The following is a 25957-nucleotide window of genomic DNA, read 5'->3' as shown; positions in this document are numbered from 1 at the left end:
GATAACCAACCAACCTGTGCAACTTAAAAAGCAACACAAACTCCCAGCTGCCAGCTTCTCCTCCCCAGTGTAATAAGATGTAACACATATTCAGTTTACAGTATGATACCACATTTTTGCTGGAAGGCATAAGAGATATGAATTTAACAACGTGTTAAATTGGAGCATTGCACCTGTGTCTTACTACCAGCCTGCTTGATTTCCCCAGGGCTGGAGGATGCGCTTGCCACCTGGAGATGGGCAGCACAACCTGACTTATCCTTTCTAAGCTCTTTCTAGAACTACCTGGGCACAAGGTCCCCAGCCTGACCGCAGATCCTAGGCACTGTGATAGGGTGGGCAGGAGAAGCATGCTTTGAGTCACAGAATCATTTGGTTGGAAAAGACCTCTAAGATGCAGTCCAGCCATCAAGCTGGCACTGTCAGGTACACCTAAATCAAACCAAGTGGTAGGCTTGGCAGTCCCTAAGTGCCATCTCTACACATATTTTAAATACCTCCAGGTATGGTGATTCAACTAGAATGCTAAGCATAGATTCACAGAAAAAAGTTAGCCCCTGAATGAAAATATTTCACATAGTTTACAAACATCTCTCATATTATCTCTTCTCACTTGTCTGTGCTGATATAAGAACAGCAGGCATATATTGTATGTCAGGCAACTGCTTCAAGTGACTGCACCACAGGAAGAAGCATCGACACCAGCGACAAAAGAGAATGTTAGGGAAGCTTGTGGCTCCTACAAAATGCCTTGAAAAAACCCCTCTCTGTTGCAGCATGGACTCTAAACAAATATGCCTACATTCTCTCAAGGTATCTTACTTTCAAATGCAAATAATATGATGTGTAATGAAAGGGAATAAAGCCTTGTTCCCAGAATATAAAATAAAACTAACTGAATTTACCAAAGGACAAAAGAAGGTTGAAGCTCCCACTAATGGCTTTGTGTCTGATTTTTAATACTAAAAGCTTCCCGTGCTTAGTTTATGAATTTGGAAGGGAGAAATTTTGAAACAAAACTATGTAACACATTTTCTCACAGGCATATAGACTTCTACCTTTCCTGTGCAGATAATATACACATTTCAGTTTTCTGCATTTTAAGATTTTATCACCTTTTGGAGCAGCAAGGAGACGTTGCTGAAAGCATCTCATATTACCTAGATTAACCTTGTGCTCACTACTTCCCCACACAAATAGACACCAAAATAGCAAGCCAAGTCTTTCCTCTCTGATCTCCAAGTACTACCGCTTGAAAAAATATATCCTGTTACTGCTTGGAAAAAATATACTGTATTCCCACCCCCTCAAACCATTCCTCTGTAAAACAGTTCATCTTAAAAATACAGTACTGTCACCTTCCTTTTTCAGGTTTTTGCCATTGCTGTCACTATGGAAACAATCAGATCATCAGATATGTCAGTAAGCACGATTTATAAAATACAAAAGCACCAATTGTAGATATTATACATAAAACCCAATCAAGACAAAATTAGCATGTTAGCAAGGAAACACTGGCTTTAAAGAATTTTTAATTTCATATGATTTCCTAGAGCAATGCTGCAATGAGCTACGGCCAAGGAAAGAGCAGCCAGTGCAGAATCATGCATGAAGTCACACGGCCAAAGGCTGCAACAAACTGCCAGGACAAAGGGCTGTGATCAACCCTTTTCCATCCATTTAAAACACAAAAATCCTACAGTAACGTGAAGTCAGTATATCCCCAAAACACTACACCAACATAAGAAATATGGCAAGACATACAGATATTTGTTTCTCTGAGACTTAGAAATAAATGAAGGAAGACCTTTTCAGTTTGTTTTGCCTGTATCTCAAGAGCGCATTCAGTCACATTCCCCTCTGTTCATCACCTTTGTTCACATCTGCATCAGAAGCAAAGGTGAAGCCAATTACTCACAGCTTCCCAACCAAGCAAAGATTTAAAGCAGTTCTTAGAGAAACATCAGTTATAGAGCTTGGTTGGGCAGCTATTCTGTTGAGTTGTAGTTTCAGCAGTGCAAAAGCAGAGTGCTTATTATCGCGGTAAGATGGGGTTCATCCAAACCCGTACGTGCAGAAGATGCAGTTTTCCCCTGCTCCCAAAGCTCAGGGCATACTTCACTTTGACATGTTGACTCAATTATAGCACTCGGGAGCCTCAGGAGAACAAACACAGCTTTTTGAGACACCTCCCTCTCTACCCCACACACACATTCTCCCTGTGCTTATTTAGAAGCTCACTGCCTTTCAGCATCACACTATTCTTTCATATGTTACACTGATGCACCTACTCACATTGCTGCCTTTCCTCACCTTTACTATCTTGGAAAGTAAGCAATTACCATACTTCAAATTCAGCTACTGAAGTTACAACACAGATAACAAAAGCAAGAGGGACCTCTTTTTATGGCAAGATAAAATATTTCAGCTCAAGGAAACAGGTCAAACCCAAGAGTCAGGGAGCACTAGGAGAAGAGAGAAGAGACATGAAGCTGTAAACTGCTTTTAAAACATTGGGAGCGAAAAGAATAACGTGTACTTTTCTTAATAATGACGTGGCAAACAGTAAGCTCCAGGTGCCATTTTGGGTTGGGAAGACAATCTGCCAATCTGCCAATGCTGCACAGCTGACCCTGAGGCTGCTTGGTGCCTTTCGGACTTGGCTGAAGGACTTCTGCCTTTGATGCTACATGCCCATACAGCCAAGTCCCTTACCTTCAGAGCCCCTCAAGTGGCTCAACAGAAGAAACAGTCTACAGTATTCCTGTCTTAAAAGCTCTGGTTTTGACTGGCTGTCTTGATGACAGATGGAAATTTATTAGATTATTCACTTTTTGAAACAGGACGAGCAGATCAGGTACTCTGAGATGGAGACAGTCCCTTCCTCACTTGAAACACATGCTTTTGATTCCTAATTTCCAAAACACAAGATTACATGCTTTGTCTAAGATTTCCTCTATTAGACTGCAGAAGTTAGATGGAATGAATTCAGACAGCAGCTGCAAGGAGAGAATGACTGAAAGATTTGGAATTCTGACCTATCAAGAGGGCAAGGAAGAACGAAAGTTATAATTACATAACTGAGTAAAAAGGTAGAGTAGAGGGCAAAGTAAGATAAATTTAATAAGTCTTTTGTGGGAAATCCTCTTCCACAAAAAGCTTCTAGAAACAGAGTGAATTTTGATGCAGTTTCCCTGCAATGAATTATATTAGTTCACAAAAATCAGGAAACTGTAAGATAGTACAGAGGACAATTCAGAGCTGGAGTTTATGTTGCTCAAATATTGGACAACTGTGCAAGTTTATATCTGTTTTCTATCTGGCTCTTTTTTTCCTCCTTTCCCTTAATCGTGCATGCCTGAGGGCTTCCAAATACCCTGTGCTGAAGTATCCAACACTTTTAAAAAGTTAGAATCATTTATCTGGTACAGTGGTACTTCTCATTTGTGTATGTAGCTCTCTGCCCTCGCTTCTCTTGTATCCTTTCCTAGGCTCCAAGGTGACTAGAAAACACTGCATGTTGAAGTCTGGGTAACAAACAGTATCTACACAATATTTTCAGTATTATCACCTACTGTACATTCCTAAGCACAATTTCTAGTACATTTCTTAAGTCCACAGGTTATTCCAATCAGTCTGATATTAATTACAACATGTCCTCTAGCAAAGACTGCTCTTAGGACTCTGAACAACCACCAAAGTCAGTGCCACAACACCAACATGAAAAAATCCAACAATAAACAAAGAACTTTTGCATGTACTGTATGACTTCTGCAGAATTTAATATGTCACTGAAATCAGTAGAGGAGATCATTAGAAAATTCCTTGTCATATACAGGAGCTTTCATTCTTCAGGTATTTAGAAAGAAAGCTAAAGACACAGCAAACTCAGGTAAACATTTTTTCAAAATAATAAGTCTACACCATGATTTAAGGTACTTGCTGGTATTTGAGTTTACTACATACTGACTTCCTAGCTGTAAAACACTGATTTTACCTTTTCTCAATGCATTCATGCAAACAGGTCTTCAGTCAACACACGAAACTCTTGCCCTCCACATGCCCTGAGAGTAACTGTGGGGCAGGACAACTATTTCAATATTTCCCTGTGATGGTGGATGCAAAAAAAAAAACCAAACATTTTTACCAGACAGTAAAACAAGCACTTTGTAGTAATAGAGAGTAGTACCTCGAAAGGGTCCTTAACCTCACTATGAATATTATGCCCTATAAACTCAATTTGGCAAATCTGTGCTACATCAGAGGAGTTTCACTATCTGTAATTCCATTGAAAAAGACAGGATTACTGTTTATAAAAGGGTAGACAACAGAAGCAAACAGAGAGCTGGAGAGAAGAAAACAATCCTGCTTAATGGAAAAATACACCTGAAGTCTGAAATATAAACACATTTAATCTTCTTGGGCTGTTCTTGCTTAGCATAAACAGAAAATAAAACTGTATCTATTACTTCTTCCCTTCTTTGCTTACTGATTAGTGAACTGAATATCATCTTCTTACTCTGAGCTTTCTTCTAATAGATTAATGACAATAGAAAAGCCACAACATTGAACAGCAAACATCTGCTATTTTCTTGGACTCACATGCATTTTCTAACAGCACCCTGAACTAGAAAATACTCTTCATACACATGCCCGAGGTTTACATGCATTATAATCCAGCTACAAGAGTTCAGACTGAACTTGCTTGCAGTATTCTGATACTCTGTAACAGAGCAACAAGAAGGCAAATAAGTTTCAAAAGACCTATTTATTTTGGAAAGTGATAGTGATTCTCAATCACTTAAAAGCTGCCTTCCAAGAAAATAAACAAAATTCAAAGGTTCCTCCTGATTCTGGAAGAATCAGTGCTGTTCACTAGCCAGCACTTAATACTGCCTACATTCAAACTGAGCTCTATAGCAGTCCAGCAGGCTCTCTAGAGGAATCACACACTATCAGAACAACTGTCAAAATCAACACGTAAAAACCACGTCCCCATTGTATGTGGTACACTCCAGTTATTTCAAATATCCTTCCATAAGATAACCTGCTTGGTAAAAATGTCAAGTGGCAAAAAAGACAGGATAAAAATCTAACTTTTCACCCAGTAAATAAATTAATTCTATGAATGAATTGCATTGATGACATTTATGCCCTTTTTCTTTGGCATAAAGTAGTTACCTGCTGAGAAAACAGAATCTCTAAATCCAAATGAAGTTTGCCATCCATTCAGAGAAAGAATAAGATGACAATCATGTGGCATACATTTATTACATATTTAATGCAGTTCTGGAAATCAGAAATTGTTGGCAGTAAGTACAGTGGAAGAAGCTAGACTAAACAAAAGGAAACACCTGAGGAGGAGCTATTCCCAAGGAAGAGCTTAGGAAGTAAGGACAGCGTTTCTCACAGATTTTTCAGACCCAACACATCTTCAAAGCTACTACTTTGAATATGGACTCTCCCTCCTACTCTTGCTAGTTCATGGGAAATTTCATCTCTGCCAAACAAATCAAGGGAAACTGAACTGCAGATTCCATTAACTTGAACTCTGAGACAGCAACTCGGCTACTGTGAGTCACTGACAGCTGGGAACAACCCTGCCAGCTTGGGAGAGACACCAAATTCACTGCAATATCCATCCTCATACATGCAAATCCACAACGGCCAGCACATCTGAAAGGAATCACAAGGATGCCTACTGGAGGGGGAGATGTCTGGTGGAAAAAGATTCCTCAGCAGGAGGGGTCTGCTTCAGGCAGTTGCTGCTAATACAGCCCTATGTGCCCACGGCTCTCAGCAGAACACAACTCCATGTTCAAATCTGGTGTTTTCAACATAGAGGTCCAAAACTTTGCCCTGTGCCTGAATTTCTGGTGAGTGAGACTCTCAAAAAGGATCTTAGAAAGTTTTCCAGCAGTAAATCTACGTACATACAACCACTTCCAAATCATCCATTCTCTTGGTATGGAAAAGGAAGTGAAAATGCAGTATGCTAATTAAGGACTCCAAAGATGCCTCTACAGATTCTACATGTATCAAAAAAGATATTGAGACCTTCCTGCATCACAAATCAAAGTACAAAGAAACAGATGCCACCAAACAGGAGGGATGAGCAATCAGCTTCTTTTGATACCTAAAACTACATCACTAAATCCAGTGATGTTTGTATCTCTGGTCTCATCAGGCTGTCTCATTAAAAAACCTGGCTTGTGCATTATATATTGCTTTTGTAGCTGCACCAAGTCACTGCACATTCACAGTTCAGCCAGTTACATGGCTACAGCAGAGGGCAAAGAGTAACTCATTTAGAAGGGTGAGAGAAATGACAGGAGGAAAGAAGCAACTTGATGCAGATTCCTTAGGCTACATATTTCATAAAAGCATCACACTCAGAAATAAAATTAAGAGAGTTGCTTGGGATGGGGGAAGGTTTGGCTCTTTTAAAGAAATTCATGTTTTCTAGAGGACAAGCACAAAAACACATGGCTCATCAGTAACTGCCCTTACAGTTTTCTTCAACATACAAGATTTACTCACTTTTAGAGCCTTGTCTACAACAGCAAGCTTTAGAAGAAAAAACCCCAAACTCAGCTCAGTTGTATCACGAAGTCTCACATGACTTAGCACTAACGGTAGAAAGACCAAAAACGCTTAGCCTCAAGAGTACCATTGTAATTGCTAAACTCAACCTTATTAGAAATGATTATTCTCTACAAGCCCCCAGGTACAGAGGATTATTCTTTACGATTATTTAATAAAATTACAATTTCATAACTGTAACTTCTTCCAGGACAGAGCCTTACATTTACCTGCTACCTCTTGAATTAAACTTATTTCTTGCTTGCTAATCTTTCTTGATATTGTATTCATCATGATTGCATTCCCCACTTCCTGACCGAGGAAACATTGCAAACCAAATGGAATTTTAAATTCAATGCATACTGTCATGTCAAATGTCAGCTAGGAACATACTTCTGCCACACAGAACTACTTCTGGAGTTGTATGCAGTAAACTACTGATTTTAGTGTCCCTCAGTTAGGAGACTGTAAGAGTCCTTGGTCAGATAGGTTCTTCTCATTGAAATCACAGAGCAAGATAATCACAGAACAAGATCTTGCTTTACCAGACAAATTTATCTACAAACAAAACCAGGAGGAGAATCCTGCCTTGCCTTTTATGGTTTCAAAGATACATCTTGAAATTGAGTTGATGATTAATGCAGTCTCATGGAAAACAGACGAATACAGACATTACAATATCATATATTTACTTTCATCTACCCTTCTTCAGAATACTAATAACTTCCTATAAACAAAGTTTTGTTTATTTCCTATCAACTAAGTTTGACACTCCCCTTAGTCACTGCACTTTTACATGCCTGGCACACTCAGTATTTCACTGACTGAAGGGGAAGATTTTGAAAAACTCTTGATAAGTACTCACAGCAGAGTAATGCCATTAAATTTCTTATCCATCTTATAAACAGTCCTGTCAATTTGATAAAAGTCTGTTCAGTTAATGCTCAGGTAACTCAGCTACCTTCAGAAGACAGCTGATGTGGTAAACATAGAATCTTAAGAGAAATTCACACAACTATATAGGAAACATGTAGTCATGCATGCCCCTCAGCCATCCCTTCCTGTGTAGATTACAGGCTGGGTATCGCATTTGTATCATTTATTTTCAGGATCTCAGATATTTCCCTAGCTCTAAATTCAGATCTGCTCAAGAGATGAAACATGCCTACCTGTCAGCTTCCCTGGTCTCCAGTGCTGCAGAATGCCACACAATTTACACTAAACCAGAGCCTCACAGTGCTTTGATGGCTGATGCTTGCAATTTTATGAGCTGGTAGATTAGACTTTTTCCATTGCAAACCTAGATACAGTTTAAGGTGACAGGCTGGGCAAGTCTGGATTTATCAGTTCCTCTGAACATAAACCTGCATCAAAGAGGATGGAAGTTAAGCACTCACCTTTTCAGCAGTGCCTTTGTTCAGAAGCCAACACACAGAGCAAAGTCAACAATGCCTGGCTCACAAGCACACCCTCCAGCTGGGAAAAAAAACCCAGAATGAGTCTAGATTAGAGATACACAGGAAAGAAAGATCAAAGAGTACTTTATTTTATACACATATGAAGAGCACTGCACACAGGCTGTGCAACCAACCACTTTGTTCTAAACAGAAAATATTCAACACAGTGCACACACTATTGTGGCTCCCTAAAAACATGTGAAGTGAAAGCAAATGCAGTATTTGTCAATCATGGAAACCAACCCCCAGTATACAGAAGCAAAAGCAGGAAGAGAAAAAATATGCTAAGAACCCCTTGGTTTCTTTTAAGAGTTAACAGTCTACCAGGCAACAGAGTTCCAACTTCCTTGACTATAACTGCCAGAGAACTTGGCCTTAAATTTCACATAACAACATTTCTTTGTAATGAGAAAGTTAAAACATGCCCCCATAGGAAGTCCTCAATACCAGAGTTCAGACAGCAACTGAAACTCTTGTGCAGACTGCATAATACCAGAATCACAGAATATTCTGAGCTGGAAGAGATCCACAAGGATGGCTGAGTCCAACTCTGAAGTGAATGGTCTGTACAGGGATCAAATCCACAGCCTTGGTGCTATAAGCACCATGCTCTGACCAACTGAGCTGATCCTGGGGATATGGAGAGACCATGTATAGAAATTAAATGGAGCAATATAAATTGCTGTCTCATAGTTGTGTTTGAAAAAAAAGGTTCAGGGTTTTGTGCTTTGCAAAGGGACATCCCCAGACTGGTACACTTTCCAAATTCTTTAAATAATCTCCTCAAATTAATTCCATGGGCTGCCTTCCAGCCTGCAGGAATCACCCAGCAAATGCCAAGCATAGGCAAGTCCTTTCTCCCCCAAGCTGGGGTCTGGGGTAGCAGCTCCATGTGATGACTTCTCATTGTCCACTTCCACCACAGCAGAGCCCAGCAGGCACCTGGCACCTACCCAGAGAAGTTACTGAGGGGAGCAGTGAACCTGAACACATTTTACTGTTTACCCTATGGCACCAGCCAAACAAAGCAGCTTAGGGCTGCTATCAGTCCAGATGCAGCCAAACTGACTTTCTGAATGGAATGTTAAGATGCACTTTATTTCATTAATGAAAAATTCTCTGCTGCCTTCCTCTACATTAAAAAGGTGTTAATCCTGTTCACACCATCCTATCACGCGCATGTGGCCACACATAACACAAACAGTAATTCACAGTCCAGGTGCTCCCTTAACCTTCCCCACTAGATGCAAACAGGAAGAAACCAGGGCAACTAGACCTCTATATCTGGCACTAGTTTGCTCCCATGTATCTGCAGCTACAGCTCTTAAGCAGAAAGCAGCAGGACACCATTCTTGAAAAATCATTCCTGAAACTTACTCACCTTTCTTCTCCCCTTATACCTTTTCGGACTGTTTGCCCAACTGTTCCTTTTTAAAATACTTTTTTCCTGAAGAAAGACAGGATCTAAGACTGGTATGCAATAATGTAGATTTGAATCAGCAGGAAGCAGTATGGAGGCAATATTAAAGAGTTAAGAGAGTCTGCCAACTTGTTCTAATGCCTCAAAAGCAAACATAAATTAAATGGGTAAAAGATTTCCAAATTATTTAATCTATTTTCATTAGTAAATTGAGTCTTTGATGTTAGAGTATTTCCTGACTATTTCTATCAGTCTTCTGTATAATATATTTGTTTTTATATATTTGTTCTTCCAGTCTTTCCTTTGGGCAGACTATTCCATACTTCAATATATTTTATAACCTCATTCCCTTATTTCTAGTTATGCCCCTTCTCACTTTACTAATTTAATTAGTTTCTATCTTCCAAGTATGCACCTTTCAAATATTTGTAGACTCTTATCACATCTCTCAGCTACACTTCAGGTTATCATATAGCCAAGAAGGCATGTGTGCCTGTAGGTCTCCTGGTCTATACTCCTTTGCCATTTGTCCCTCCAATCTCTTCAGTTCATTTAAATCTATCTAAAAACAAGAAGTTTGAGCCTGGTACAACTTGCAATTGTTCAAGAAGGTTGTTCAAGAAGGACCTTCTCTTTAATTTTTGTAACTCAAAACTGTATTAATTTACCACCTGTTACCATGACACATCTGTAAACTGATTTATCTGCTGTGCAGCTATTCACTTCAAATGTTTCTGGTGTTTGAACAACTAGTGCTTTTCCAGTTTCACTCCTTCCCCGGAGCACACACAAACACATTTCTTGTTAAACCATTTTGACTGAATTCTCCCCAGGGCCTCCCCACAAGTGGGCAGTACTATTTTTTTTATATTCTCCAATTAGTTCTACTATCTCTAGTTCCTCTGTTAGTGTCTTCACTGTTAATTCACTTATAACATTTGGCATCTTAGAAGTTTAGAAAGACCCCAGCCTCTAATAAAGGTGTAAAACCATCCCTTTTTCAGTAAGATACAACAATACAAGGACTCCACACAGCTAAATAGAGTATTCTTCAGTACTACCATGTTTACATTTCTGTGTCTTCCTGTTGAGCATTTCCTACTCTCAGCCTGAATTATCTAATGCAAGTGACCAAAACACACAACCTGATGTCTCTTAAGCCAGTTACAACACACAGTTATGCCAGGGGTGCTGTTAGAAGGCAGCAGCTGTCTCCCTTCCTTCCCTTCCCTTGCCCACACATTACCCAGCAGCACGTTGCCTTTGTCATACCACCACTGCCCTGTGGTGAGACAGGTTACTTTTCTATTTCAGATTCAGTGCATTGTGCATCTGCACAAATACTTGTAATGGTACTCTGCACAGATTATGCAGGGACAGGAGAGTGGGACTGTGTGAGAACTTACACCACAGAAAATGTCCATCGAGTCCTGTGCTGAATTCCCACTTGTAAGCATCACCTTAGTGTCAGAAAGTAAGCCTGGCATCCTGTAACTGAGAAGTCTGCAAAAACCCAAAGACTTCCCAGAAACAAACAGAAGGAGAAGCCTTAAGACCATGTGAACGAACACTGAAGATTTCTGCACAGTTGAGGGGACAAGATGAATTGAACACAAGGTAGATTCGTTAAGGAGCTGAATTCTTCCAAGGATTAGAAAAAAACTTGATGGAGTAAAGGAATACAAAAACACATTGTTTATTGGAACTTTCTCAAAAGATTTGGTAGAGTCCTTCACAAAGGGCTACTCAAGTCAGTGTGCAGGCAAGAAGAACAAAGTACTGTCACAAGCAGGAAACTGGCAAAAAGAAATGGAACAAGAATCACTGATCAGTTTTGAGCATGGAAGAAGGGTATTTGTGGAGTTCTCAAACATCAGCATCTATTTTTTTCAGATTGTTATTAAATAATTGCAAAAGAAGGCGAAAACAAAATTTCATCTGAACACAACTTTGAGTGAGGTGGGTTAAATGCACAGAATAATGTGTATTATTTAAGGAAATTCTAACAGAGAACTCCTGGGCAGTGTGAAACCATAGCAACAAAGAAAATGAGAAATATGAGAAAGAAATAAACGCCAGAAAAAGAGATCTTTAATTATGAGCTATAAACTTCCTGTCGTTACTCTGTAGGAATTTATGTTGTCTGTCAGTGAAAACAGTCATGTGATCAGCACTGTATAAAAAGTAAACAAGATGTTTAGAAAAAAAACCCCATTATATATATTAGCATTCTCTGGCATACACTTTCTAAATCTATACTTTCACCTTTAATGTATTTAAGTCTCCAGCTTGATTAAAGCAATATTTAGCAGAAAGATAAACCCTCATGAAAATCCAATGAAAATTATCAGCACAAAGAATAGGCCTAAAATTGAAGGGAAACTATACAGAAACCATTTCAGTGCCCTTGAAAATCACAGGCAACAGGCTTGGGATCAGTGACACCTAAAGCATTTCCACATTTGCCTGTTATCTCCACTAGTATCTTCCAGGACAGAGTATGCCTGGTTTCTAGGCAATCCAGTCTACTGCTTAACTGCTGGCACTGTTGGAAAGCTGTCCCTGAATTCTAATTATACAATTTACACCCTTTACTTCTGGGCAGAGAGAATAGGAGAGATTTTTTTCTCTCTCTCTTTGCAGCACACTTTAAAATTTTTACATTATTGTAACTCCTCTAGCCTGAATAATTCTGATTGTTCCATTCTCTCCTGGTAGGTCACGTTTCCTTTGCTATTACGTTCACCTGAGCTACTTTCAGTTGGCCCTCATCTTTCCTCAAATATGGTGTGCAAAAATATCTGCAGCAGTCCATTGTTCCAGAACACAGTAAAGAGAAAGATCATGTAGGACTGCTGTAGTCTGAGTTCAGACTGGAGCAATCCAGGTCAGTTTCTTCCATTGATCAATTTTCCATAACACAAAAAACAAAGATTCTATCACTTCCTCCAAAACAGTAGATTGGGTACTAAGAACAGGACACTGTATTACACACAGCACTTCCGTGACTGGATACAGCATTCTCTTCTTTTTTATTTCTCATCAGTGCATTCTATGCCTCAAAGTAAGCCAGAAAGGAGACTGGCTGTAAAATAAAACAATAATGACATCAAAGAAACAAAGTGATGAAATGACAGACAGCAATCTTTCTTTAATGTATTTGTGTGTGGATATATGACATCTGAAAGCCATCACACAATAATTATGGCAACACTTAAAAATTTCACTTACTGTTAAAAACAGGAAACGGAGTTTTGTGACCAAATTGTTGAGAAAACTTTCTATAACTTGTTTCAACTATATTCTCACTTCTATTTACATTATAGCACAGACAAAAAGGCTTCAGCCAAGGCTAGGTTTGTTGCATATAATGTATCTACCCAAACACACAGCTGCCCTTTTTACAAGGGCATGCAGTAATAGGACTTATAGGAATGGCTTTAAACTAACTGAAAGAGGGCAGGTTTTATTTGGGAAGAAATTCTTTACTAAGAGGGTGGTGGGGCATAGCAATAAATCATCCAGACAAGCTGCAGATGCCCCATCCTGGAAGTGTTCGAGCCAGGCTGGATGGGCTTTGAGCACCCTGGGCTAGTGGAAAGGTGTCACTGGTCATGGCAGGAGTGCTAGTAACTAGCCTATATAGGCCTTTTCCAAAAGCCTATAAAAAGCCTATAAGGCCTTTTCCAACCAAAACCACTAGGATTCTAACAGTATCTGTACATGTAATCAGATTTCTGTATGCCTAACAAAACACAGATGCTGTTCCACATCCTTTCCACAAGAAATGGATACAGCACACAAGCAGAAGTATTATCCAAATTTTACACAAACAGAAGTGAAGCAGCAATGAGTGAACTACCAAAGTTCACATGAAAAGCAGAGCAAGAGGCCTAGATTTAATTTTCTAATCACAGTTACAAGCTCATTAACCACAAAACAATGCTCCTCTCCTCTCCCTTATCACCAAATAACACACACGTGTAACGCCTGCACCAACGCTCATTCACAGAACCAGCGGTGCTTGAACAACATGCAACAATTCTCCAAAAGAAAGCAGGAGATATTTTCTTTCTTCACCATCCTGCATTTAGGAAGCCAATATCACTATTTTCATTCTTCCTTCTTCTCCTAAGTTCATGCCAGTTCATACCAAAGGCCTGCACAACAGGGTTTAAGCAAACAGCTCATCCCACAACTGAAGGAAACGAGGAACTCTGTCACTGCAGTTCACCTCCAGCAGCTGGTTGTTAAATCAGAACTAAAAAATTGCTTTAGTTTCTTCACTCTTAAAACTACAGTATGATGGAGTGCTACATTACAACAGCTGAAAATAGAAAAATCACGCCTTAAGTTAGAGTGCAGACTTTAAGAAACAAAGGAGTCACTGAAAAAAAAGCAAGCTGGCCACAGACATTTTCATCTACACTTGAAAAAAAGCATGCAAAACCAGCTAAGAGTGTATCAGAAGTGAGTATGTGTTTTTATTAAGAAAATCAGAAATGCTGCAGGAAATGATGGAAAAGCAAAGAGCTAAACAGAAGCTAGGTTAGAAAGGGACATCTCCCCAGAGCCTTAACAAATCCATCACAAGACCCTAGGGAGATGTTAAAAAACAAGGGGCTTTTGTAGCATTTTTAATATTCCTTCATGTGACACAGTGCATATATTTACCAAGAAGAGTAATGCAGTATGCAGAAACTAAAATACAATTGCATACTGAAAAAAGTTCAGGAGACACAACAGCATTTGATCAGATACACAAAGGTAACCACAGAAGGGTACAAATGATGTGAGAAAAACTGATAAGGGTAAATTTCAAAGAACAGGGAAGAAACCACAGAGAAAGAGCTGGCAGAAAACATCACACAGGTTACACTTGCAGCTTAGTGAAAAGCCTAATGCAGCATTGGAGCAAAGCACAATCTGCAACAAGCAAGCAAAAGAGTCAAGTACCAGTATGCATGGTGGGCACACAGGAAAAACATATAACTGGGTACTTCTATGACCTATTTTGTTCACTTCATATTAATGGTATCTTTCTAATCACTTTATGTTTGTATCCAGGCAACAGGACCAACCATGCATGTAACAGATCATGATACTATTAATATATGTGTAAGCTGGGGCAGATGACAAATTTTTACAGAGGCAGTGAAGAATTCCAGGCCTCATTTCCCCAGCAATTAGAAAAAAACCTGCCCCCAAATCCAAAAAGCATCCTACTCACCCCCCAGATCACACACTCTGCTGCAATACGGCAGCAAACTACTCTCATCACGTGAATTGTCATGCAATGAGCACAAGTTCCACTTCCATTATGGGATATAATTACTTGCAGAGGATGGAAAAGTATCAGTAAAAGTTAGCAAGAAATAGGTAATTGAGACAATTCATGAACTCAACCTGCTCTCCAGCACATCTGCAGAATCCTGAGGAAAAGGAGGAGGACCATGGCCAGATGAACTTTGTTACTGCCATGAACCTGATCTGCTGTCCAGCCTTCTCACCTTTAAGTGAAATATTACAGTTCTTGTCCTCATCCTGTATCTCTTACAGAGCTTTCAAACTTGCAACATCAGAATGATTTACAGAAGACTCCTCCCAGTAAAGATAGGTAATGTGTGTGAATAGTTAAAGGCAATGGGATTTTCCTGCTCATGGCAGAAAGAGTAACACACCGACCTCTGCTAAATACAGTATCCATCCCCTCTCTCCAAAAGAAACGCCTGTATGCTATTAATACCACAAGATGAAACTCAGCTGTATAAATAAAACCCCTCATTTCAGCTAAGTCTTCGTCATCTCTCTGGCATCCACCACTGTCTCTTCACAACAAAACTCTCAGGAGGACCTAAAGTGCAGGGAGTTTTTTTTTCTGGACAGGAATGCAAGCCTAGTTTTATTATCTCCTCTTGGCAACTTAACATTTATGAACAATTTGGTTGGAATTCAGGAAAAAAAACACATCAAAGCCCAAAGTTCTGTAGGAAGTACTCGAGTATTTGCAAATCAGCATGGTTTAAAATGGAAACACACTGTCTGGAAGTCAAGGGGACCCTGCACACTCTTTCAAGAGACTCTCTGACATGCTGGATGACCTCAAGTACATCACTTATCTTTCCCATATTAAAAAATATCTCCTCAAATGACCTTGCTAGGTAGCTCACTTTGAGAATTAAAAAATAAATACACAGTAAATCCTCCTATTATTATTACTGCTGTTACTATGGGGGCTGGAACTGTCGTCAGCGAGCAGGCAGGACATAATTTAATTTTCTTTAAATATTTATTATGCGACAGCATAGCCATCTGTTTAACATTCACTATATTTAGTTTCTGTCTTAAAAAACAGAAGGAAAGAAAATACCAGATTTTGACTTTCACTTCCACATATCCTTTCCAGCCACATATGCACTAATACATGGCCAGTATCCTTTCAACTGTAGTATCCAAAAAATTGCAGGAAAGCAAAAAGAACTTCAAGTTTGGATGAAAACAATTCCAACTACAAATTTATTCTCCAAGATAAAAAAAAATCTCTAGTTTTAGCAGTATATATTTTGACTTCAGCATTGAGAAGGCAAAACAGGATATGAAGGAAAACAGTGGGACAAGAAGACATAGATGGCAATAAAGCACTGTGCAGAGTATGCTACAAGAGGAGAGACATAAAATATCACATACCTATACAAAATAGTAACTTCTCAATAGCATTAGTTTCTCTTCAGTGAATTATAATAAAAAACATCATTCTTAAGTAACAGCTGTTACACAAAGGTGCCTTTGGCATCAAAATGTATTCTGTTTGGACCCTTCTATGAAAAGCCTTCTCTTTTCCCTGTTTGCACTGTGTACTTCCAGCAGTCTGCACACAAAAATCTTCTAACATGTCAAACCACTGGGACTTTGAAGTAATACAAGTCAAGGAGGTAGAAAAGAATCTAAATTAATCAACACACACTGAATGAATTTTTAAGTAAGGAAAACTAAAAACTAGAAAACATCAGTTAAAATGCACTCATCCATTTTATGCTTTCCCACTGCTGTATCTACTATCCAAGGCTGAGACCATGACCCCCTCCCAGCACACCTCAGCTCCTGGCATCAGCACACCTTACCAAGCCACTCCTGCTCCACCACTGCAATTCCAATATACAGAGCTCAGCCCTTACTGGGAGTATGCCCTAATTTTCTAGGGCTATTTATAAACTATGATAGCACATCAGGACAGTCAGGCCTGTCTGAGAGGCCAGTATCTGATATCACAACAAATTGGTACAGAGCTCAGGCCAAGAAACTCCAGCATATTGGTGAAAAAGCATAAGCCAGACACACAAATGCAAAAAGATGCCCAAAAATTTGTATTGTTTTAAACAGCTTATTTTCAGATCTTCTATTGCTGACAACAGAAGCAACATATTCCTGTTTTTATACAGCCAGAAGACAACATGCTAAAATGGTGGTACACTGGTGTCATTAATTTACTGGCACTTGATGACTGAATGGATAAACAACTCCCATATACAGTACCAATAATTTGACCTTCAACTACTGACCTTCTGTTCATAAACTGTAGTTTCCAGATATATGAAGCAAATTATTTTTTAAACTGTGTGTAATAAACCAGTAAACATCTTAACATTACCTTTTTACCCAAAAAAAACTAAAACAAAGAGAAGCCTAATCATTTAGGAGTGGTAGCAACTGCTTTGGAAACACTTTTGTGTTTGAGACCAGCACAGAAGCCCACTTCCAAGTCACACTCCTGTGGAGCAAGGGTTGAGCACTGGCACAGGCCTTTAACCTCTCCTCAGTTTCGCAACAAGGACAAAGGTTTAGGCAAACACAACAGCACACAGACTTTGGTCTAAAATGAGCTAACCCTGGGCTTGGTTTAAATGGAACATGGTGGGAGAAGAAGCTGAAGATGTGCCATTGCCCGATCCACCCAAATAACAACTAGTTATAGTTGTATTCTATGTTGTAGTTCTTGAGCATATCACAAAAAAGGGGGAAAACTGCCCCCCCCCAAACTGCATTTTTCCTCCATCCTGTCAAAACTCAGTGTTTATTTTTAGTGTTAATCTGCAATGCAGAATACATTTCTACCAAATATTTTATCACCAGTGTAATAATCTGAATTTAACGCCTTGTTTTTAATGGGATATTTGTAATTGCTTTCTGACTGACAAGAATCATAGCTACTGAAAACACCTGAAAAATACAGGATATAAGAAACTCATTCTGAATTTGGCCTACAACTCGTTCACTTCAGCTCCTACAACCTGTACAGCCCAGCTCCAGGTATTTCAAAGACTAGCAGAAGAAAGCCTTAAAGACAAATTTGCAGAATAGAAATAAGGAAAAGTAGTCCTTCTTATTATTGTTTATACTTATGGATATCTTGAGCTCAAGGAAGCTGTCTAGAAGACCTTAAAAAGTGTTTTAATTTGCAGGATTTGTCCATATAACTGACACATAAATATCAGATTACTTTTGACCCTACACATTTTTGACCTCAATGATGTACTGTAGCAATACATTCCACACATTAATTTGTGTACTGAGTGGAATATATTTCCTTTGGCCAGAAATGAATTTGTTATTTCCCAGTATAACTGACAATTTCCTTTTGTGATGACAGCAAGGTATCTCTAACTAAGCCACTACTTCAAACAAAAAATTGTCAATATCCCTTTTACAAGATCTTTTTTACAGAGAAACAATTTCACAAATAGAAATGACTCTGCAATCACAGTAATTCATAAAGATGCTGCAATCAGTAGGAAAGATACTGACAATGCAGGCACTGCACATTCTCTGCCTGTGTTTCTAAACAGCAGGATTACCCTTTACGTGCCCCTGCACTAAGGCTTGAAGGGCAGAGCACAGAGCACCTTCCTCACAGCTCAACAGCCAGGCCTAGGAACAACAGGACCAGCAATACCATTATCACAAGGAAGGATGATAAATACAAAGCTTTCTGAGCATGGCAGCACAGCTGTGGTATACCAGAAAGATTCATGCCTCCCTTGGTGGTTGGAACAGCTGTATGAATTAGCTACTCGCTGGAGTGCTGCTCTTTTGAACTTGCCTTTTTATATGATTCCTACCTGCAGAATGTCAAGCTTGAAGCAGCTGGTGTCCTCGTGATGCTGTTTTATAAAAATCTGAGGTAGCACATACAAAAAACCACAACAACAACAGCAACATACAAAAAAGCCTAACAACAGATAAAAATTTAGATTGCTCAACTAAGTGACAGAAAGAAACAAATACAACGAACAACCCACTTGAGATTCCAATGTAGTAATTTGATCTCTTCATCTACCATAAGCTATTAGGACAGCTAAATAAAGCATTTTCTTATACTTTTCACTGTCATTAACTGGATCTCCTGTCCTGATCTGGCCAGAACTACTTAGAGCAGCAAAACCAAACCTCAGCAGTGTGCTGGCTGGCTTCCTCTGCATCACCTGAAAACTTGGACAGGAGCCACGTGACCCTCTCTCCCATTAAAAAGCCTCACATAGCCATTAATTCATCTCTTGCAATTAATGGTGTCCCTGAAATAGATTAAATATCTTGCTATCCATCTTCAAAGGTACTTTTACTTGATTTCAGCTTTTCTTGTATTGACAATTCGAAAACATGGATGGATATCTAAGTACTGCTAAAGAGATCTAGTATTAGCTCCCTGATGTTAGCCATCAGGGTTTTACTTAGATCAAATAATCTCTCCATTTATTAGAAGAACAATTCCAGATGATTCAACAGTTTTCAAAATACTAAAGGATGTCTCTGATAGGCCTAATGATGAGATCACTCATACTGTTGGATTCCAAAAGGTCAATTAATACCAGAAGATACAAAACAACCCTCAATCTGTAGCTTTCTTCCTTACAGTAATTACAATAAAGCACATATAGATGGTAGAATTAAATGAGCACATTTGGAAAAATTAAAATTTTCCAATGTATTTTTATGATTCGTGCAAGTTAGAACTTGTTTTATTTAAGAGGGACGTAACAAAGTTGCTCAAACAAAATAAATTCTGGTATGTTCTATCTTATGTTTGTCCTCACCACCACCTTCTGAATGTGGATATGTTCTATCTTATGTTTGTCCTCACCACCACCTTCTGAATGTGGTAGTGTACATCCATACACGTCTCTACGTGTGTCCCTCCTCCTGTTCACAATTCCCATATTAAAGCAAAATCCCGAATTACAAACTCCACTACACAGCATCCCACTGCTATCACACAGGCTGAGCAACCATCTGATAAGCCACAGGGGTATCCTGAGCTAACCAGAAGTTACAGCAACTGTAGGTGGTTGTTCTCAGGGTAGAAGCACTTCAGAACTGAAGCAGCACTGCCAAGAGGTTTTTGGTATTCTCTGACAGCCATGTCTTCAGATTCAGAGACCCACATTCCATCCAGGGCGCAGGAAGATGCTGCAAAGCTTTGTATCTACTCCTGCTATCTGCATCTTAGTACTTCATCTTCCTTTCTCTCCAAAATCCATCCTTTCCATCTAACCTGCTCACATTCCTCACGCCACACTTGCCTGTCCTCTCTGGTCATCTGTCAATTCCCTGTCCAACACTTCTCTTTTGGCAACTGAACTTTCCTGAAATAAAGATTCTCTTTGAAAGCCCCACCGTGCAAAGCACTGCCCATGCAAAGGCACACAACAAACAGCTCTTCTACCCAGAAATAAACTCCTTTAGAAAAGGTAGCTTTTTACTGAAACTGACTTTTGGGTCTCCTTCTGACAGCAGGTATCTTTCTCCAAAGCAACACAGCAGAATGGCCAATATCTGTAAACTACCTTAGATCTCAAAGTAACGGAAGAAAAACATCACAGACAACTCCTGAAACAGTGCAATGGGGAAGCACTCTTACAGAAACTGCCACGTCAGGTATCACAGCTGGGTGGCAACTGCTTTGTAATCCCTGGAACAGGGCCCTCCGGCCCCAGAACCATGCAGAAAAACAGCAGCTGGCACACAAAGATCAGAAATGTCAATAATGATTAAAATTACATTTCAATGTCAAAATTTTAAAGCCATATGAAATTTTTGGACTGCTGGACCTTGGGGAAAAAGAAGCAAAGCTGGTTTTCCAAAAAGGTTTCTGATCTCCTGGAAAGTACAAATTGGTAATGCTGTAAAAGCCAACATCACAGCAAGAATGAAGTCTGCCTACTGCAGGTGCTCTCAGCCTCACCAGACACAGCCCCCCCCTTTTCTTACAAACCATCTGAGTGCAAATGCTCAGGAAGAACAGGACTTCACTCCAATTCCTAACAGGGTGACACGCTTCACTGGAGTTAGAAGTAGATGAATATGGTAGAGATAATCTTATGACTGCCTGGCTCTTGGAAGGGCCAGGGGGCTCTGATGAATGCATTTATTGCTGTAATCTTGAGCCAAATGCCTAAGGGTGACTGCTACATCAAATCCTCTAAAGCCTGAGAAAACAGATAATCCATTGTTTAAAGATTTTAACTAAAAAAGACCAAGGTTGCAAAGCCTCAGGCAGAAAGAACAATGAAACACTAGACAGGAGAACACTTTGCATTAGTTTGCTGCCCACATACTGCTGCGCTTTGCACATTATACAAGAAATAGCAGCAACTGGACCTTTATATTAAGAAAGAGCTTTTACTGAAGAAGGAAAAGAAAGGGGATTCCTCTGTCCAGTCTTATAGCTACCTGCTCCCAGATGCACTATACACCAAAAGTTTTAAGCCCTAGCAGTGATTAGTTATGCCAAATACGAGCCACATTATACAGGCACAGAATTTTTACAGCACTTGGCACTGCCAATGAATAAAAGACCTCAAGCTGAATATTTAATATTGCACCACTCAAAAAAGTCAGTAGTCATGTACAACTTCTGCAGCTAGTACATTTAAAGCATGACTATGCTGGGCTAGCAGTGTAATGGGAATGCTGACCTCATGCAAGAAGCTCACCAAGCCAAAAAAATGCATTGTGTGATTGCTCCCCAGGAGAGAGACAATATATCTGAGCAACTGTAACAGGGGAAAAAGTATTGCACTCACTGCTCTCAAGGACTGCTTCCTAGAATTTGTCATTTCCAAACCCAATAATAATTAACCAACATTTCTAAGAATTTTTGTGTGACACTTTCTCATCACAGTTTAAGATGATCTTGGGTGACAGTGATAGGACAAAGAATGCTCTGCACCAGTATTACCAACTCAAAGTTAGATTCTTATCAGTATTAGTCAAAGCTCATTCCTCCTTTTTTCCCGTATTCCACACTGATTTCTGCAGTCTCAGTGAAGCCAGCCTTACAAGCAGAAAAGAGGGATAAGAAGTCTCCTCACATTCACAGGATGAATTTCCCTGCAGTAGCCAGCTTGTGCCCATAACTTTACATGAAAAAACCCTACCAACCCACATTTCCTCCTGCATCTCTTTTCTTTTCTTTTCCTTCAAGACAGATGGAATCAAGCTAGGTAACATTTTCTAAAAAGTATTACCTAAGGATAATTAATTTTATGAAATTGAAATTTTAAGACAAGTGTTATATCCTGATGTCTGTGCATAAAAGGTTTCAATACCTCATTTGGCTGAGAGCTCTCTCATGTTATTCTGGCTACCATGAAAGTCCTAGCATTTGTGCTCACAGGCATTGCAACCACTTCCCCAGCTCTGTCAGCAGTTTCACAACTCCACTGAAGACACCCGTGGTTAAAGGTCATGACTGCAAATGAGGATGGAACTGCACAGAGCCCCAGGAAAAGTTGGAGTCTCCCAGCAGAGAGCAGCCAGCAGAGACTGTGTAACACCAGAGCCAAAGAGCTGTGAACACACAGCAAAACAAGCAGCACACTCAACACTCCTTCTCAAGCTCAGTGTTACCCACCCCATCCCAGAAGATCAAGCATGAGGTTTCTAAATCACTAACTCATGAAAATCAAATAACATCTGTATCCCCACCAAATGCTCTCTCCAGATAAAGCTTAATGACAGGGAAAATCAGAATCTTGCATTTGTGGTTTACACCCTAGAGCTGTATGAAGACATGTTTGGCTGTATTTTTATTCTTTCTTCATTTTTAGAAGTACTCAGTATACTTTAAGACCAGAGTTTACAGACATACCCTTCAAGAAAAGCCTGGCTTCCAGTGCAGACACTGGCTCAGTTTCCACTGCCCTGTCTCCCAGCACTGCCTGGAGCTGATCTTCACCCTTGCACAGGATGCATTTCAGGAAGATATAATTGCAGGAAGGGGAAGGGGCCTGAGCACTCCCAACAATTTCAGTCCTCAAAGATCTGTCCAGAACAGTGTCATGGGACAAACTGTCTGTGCAAGGGTGCTAGAAAAAACTGTTGAGGAAAACACAGAAACATTGCTATTGTTTGTTTGGTTTTTTCTTTGTTTGTTTTTGGTTGGGTTTTTTTTTTTCCCAACAAAATATGGAAAAAACCAAGCCCAAGATAATTCCATAGAAACATAACTAGTTTTCTGACATAACATGTCATGTTGTTCTGGTAAATTGCACAGGACCATAAAGATAATACAGCACTGTTCATCAGAGAAGCTGGGAAGTCTTGGAGTACATGCAAAAAAAAAAAAAAAAAAAGTGCAGAACATGTGAACTTAGTGCTCGTCTGCATCTTGACCAAAAAGACTACTTTGCTCTTCCTCAGGACCCACTTTCATCAGAAAGCACTATTGCTATTACTTCTTCAATCTTACCCCTTACAAGAAATCGGTGATATAAAAATTAATCCAGTGTCCAATTAGGGGTGGAGAAGAACAGGCAGCAATGAAGGACTGCAGCATGCAGCTTGGCTCTTATCCTGCTGCTTGTTTCAGAGTTTCTCATGACCACTGTTAGTTAAGGCTAACCTAGATTTAAAACCTTTGCAGGACTGATGCAGAGAGAAGCAGCACAAGACTGCTCTTCAGCTTACACCATGTGAAACTGTACTGAAGTGACCATCTGGCATGTCTTTAGGTGGTCACTCCTCTCCCCCAGCTGCCTTGGCATGCCATCAGTTCATCTTATCCTCAAGGTACTCTGTGCTGTGCCCCTGCAAGAGCATTTGAGCCTGAACTGGATTTCTTACAGTAACATTTTCCCTTCTGGAGAATGATAATATAGCAAAAAAGGAGGTTTGTTTTGTTCTGTTATTTTAATTTCCACATGAATTTCCTGATCCTCCTTGCTGAGTTCTTGCACCAATACAGAGAAGCACCACTACAGGATTGGACTGCTTTCCTCAGCAGCAGCATCAGTTTAAATGCAACCAAGAGGAGTGTGTTCAAAGGGCATCCTCACCCTGTTTTCATTCAGCAACAGGAAAATGCTAGGACTAACATAAAAATAATTATACCATAGCTCTACTGCATGCAAGAGTTAACAACCCCAGAGAAACCTTACGTTCAGCACCAACTGCAATTATGACAATCCCTGAACACCAGTTTGCTCTTAACCTGCCCACATACACAGTGCAAGACCAAAAAGAACTTTCAAGCTCTGCCTGCCACCACAGGCACTGTAGCACTGAGTGTGGTTAGTGAGGAATTTGTATTTATAAGTAATGCTGGGAAAGGCAAACATAAATATTTTGTTTGAGGCAAAGCAAGTTTTCCTACAGAAAGCTTTGTGTTTATATGTTTATGTGGACTTGGGCCATGGAAACACACCCTGTTCCACGCGCAGTTCCAGGATACTAAAAATCTAGATGTGAGCACATGATAACAGCAGCTTTCATGGTAGCCCTGACTCAGGAAAGCAGGCTCATTCACATCATGCTTTGATACAATAGGATCAGAAAAAAGACCAGATCAGAAAAAGGAACATAAAGGAAGGATATGGATAGAAGTCTCCAGACAAAACTAAATCAGAAGACAGTGACAGATCTCTGCTTATGAGGAAGATGATTATGACTCAGCCAAAAGTAAGGCACATTCATTTCGAGCTTCAGTATCACCGAGTGAATCCAGAGCATCTAATTAAAAATAAAAATAATGAAATTACAAGTAATAAATTAAATACATTATTTGTAACCAAAATGGGGGACAGGGGAAAGCTGAATGTTTCAGAGCTGTTCTGAACAATAGATCAGACACGGAGACTAGCAATTTATGCCAGGCTTCAGTGCTGAAATGAATCTGCCTCCTCACAACTGCTGGACTGGGCCAGGATCCCACCTCATCCCACTGAAAAAGCAGGTTTAACACTACAATAGTTCACATAGCTCTCCTGAAAGTGGATTCCCACAGCTGGTGAAACAGGGAGCTGCAGCAGCCCTCACACACGGACACTCTGTGTTGATCAATGCAATGTCTACACTAGTTTCTGTCTGCTCTTTTTAATACCTCTACAGCCCTCAATAAATGGAGGACAAGCAGTTTTCCAGCAGTTAGGTGATGATGATTTCAGTTCTGTAGCTCCATTGCTGAGACAAAGGACACCACTTCAAAGACATCTCTCTACTTGAAACTGACCTACACACAGGTGATGTCCAGAAAAGAAACACAAACAAAACATGGGTGATGACAGATGCAAGATGATGGTATTTTAAGGGGTTAGACAAAACACCAAAATTTTCTCCCCTGAAATTTCTGCCTTTTATTAAACTGCACAAGAGTTCCCAGTCTTGCTGTGCTCCTTGTTCATTTTGGGCCATTAAATATTAAGAGGTATTCAACTTGCTGTGAAATTACATTATTCATCTCAGTCCTGTTGTGTGCCACTGTGCTGGGCCACTCCAAACCTGACCTCACCATTTGGTCAAGGTTAAGCCTCCAGCAGTGTAAAACCCAGATTGTGCAGAGAAACTGCTCTCTTGACAGAAAAAGTCACTGGGCTGTACCTGACATTTTGACATTCTCCTCACTTAGAGTCAACTACAATCTCTGCAGCTAGATTTTGAATTAAAGACCCATCCATGATTTGGTCTGATTTCTCAGGGACAGGATGGCTGTCCAGGACCACAGTAAGGTCCTGGTTACCACTTACAATGGAATCCTGGCTGTTGAACAACTTCATCTCAGAGGCATGGGCAAAGACAATCGACAGCAGCAGAACAAGCCCTAACAGTCAGCACTTGCGAAAGCTTTCAGAATAAAGTGTGAGTGTCACAGAATCCCCATGTAAGCATTAGCTTAAAAAGATAAACGTACATAAAAAACATTCTAAATATTGAAACGGTAGTTAGGATCAGAAGAGGCAAATTTACATAATTAATAGTGACAATATTAAAAATGCTGCACTGAAAAGCAGTCCAGAACTACAAGCAAGTTAGTTGTCACTCTGGAAGGTGTTCAACTCAGCTTCTGCTCAGATACTTATCCTGCTGACATTCTCTACATCTGGAGTGACACTCTCAGTTTTTAATATATTCAGTGGAAAAGCAAAAAAGAACTTCCAGCAAGTGATTCACCTCAATAAATGTGGACATCTACTTTAGGGTAGATTTGGAAATGAACAGTGCCCAAACA

At 39.8% G+C, this 25957-nt stretch overlaps 1 protein-coding gene across 3 annotated transcripts in view; it reads right to left on the bottom strand.

Moving 5' to 3' along the window:
• NDST2 (N-deacetylase and N-sulfotransferase 2) overlaps positions 1-25957 on the bottom strand; it is a 126125-nt gene that overhangs the window by 94172 nt on the left and 5996 nt on the right. For 2 of the 3 annotated variants that reach the window (XM_074544788.1, XM_005481449.4), the window contains exon 2: positions 7980-8058. The exons of the other annotated variant lie outside the window; for it this stretch is intronic. The gene's annotated coding sequence lies outside the window, so the exon portion shown is untranslated. The remainder of the gene's footprint in view (positions 1-7979; positions 8059-25957) is intronic. 3 annotated transcript variants of the gene reach the window in all.

Source organism: Zonotrichia albicollis, chromosome 7 (assembly GCF_047830755.1).
Source record: "Zonotrichia albicollis isolate bZonAlb1 chromosome 7, bZonAlb1.hap1, whole genome shotgun sequence".
Lineage (NCBI taxonomy): Eukaryota > Metazoa > Chordata > Aves > Passeriformes > Passerellidae > Zonotrichia > Zonotrichia albicollis.
Note: the sequence above shows the minus strand (reverse complement) of the source record. Positions and strands in the feature narration are given on the sequence as shown.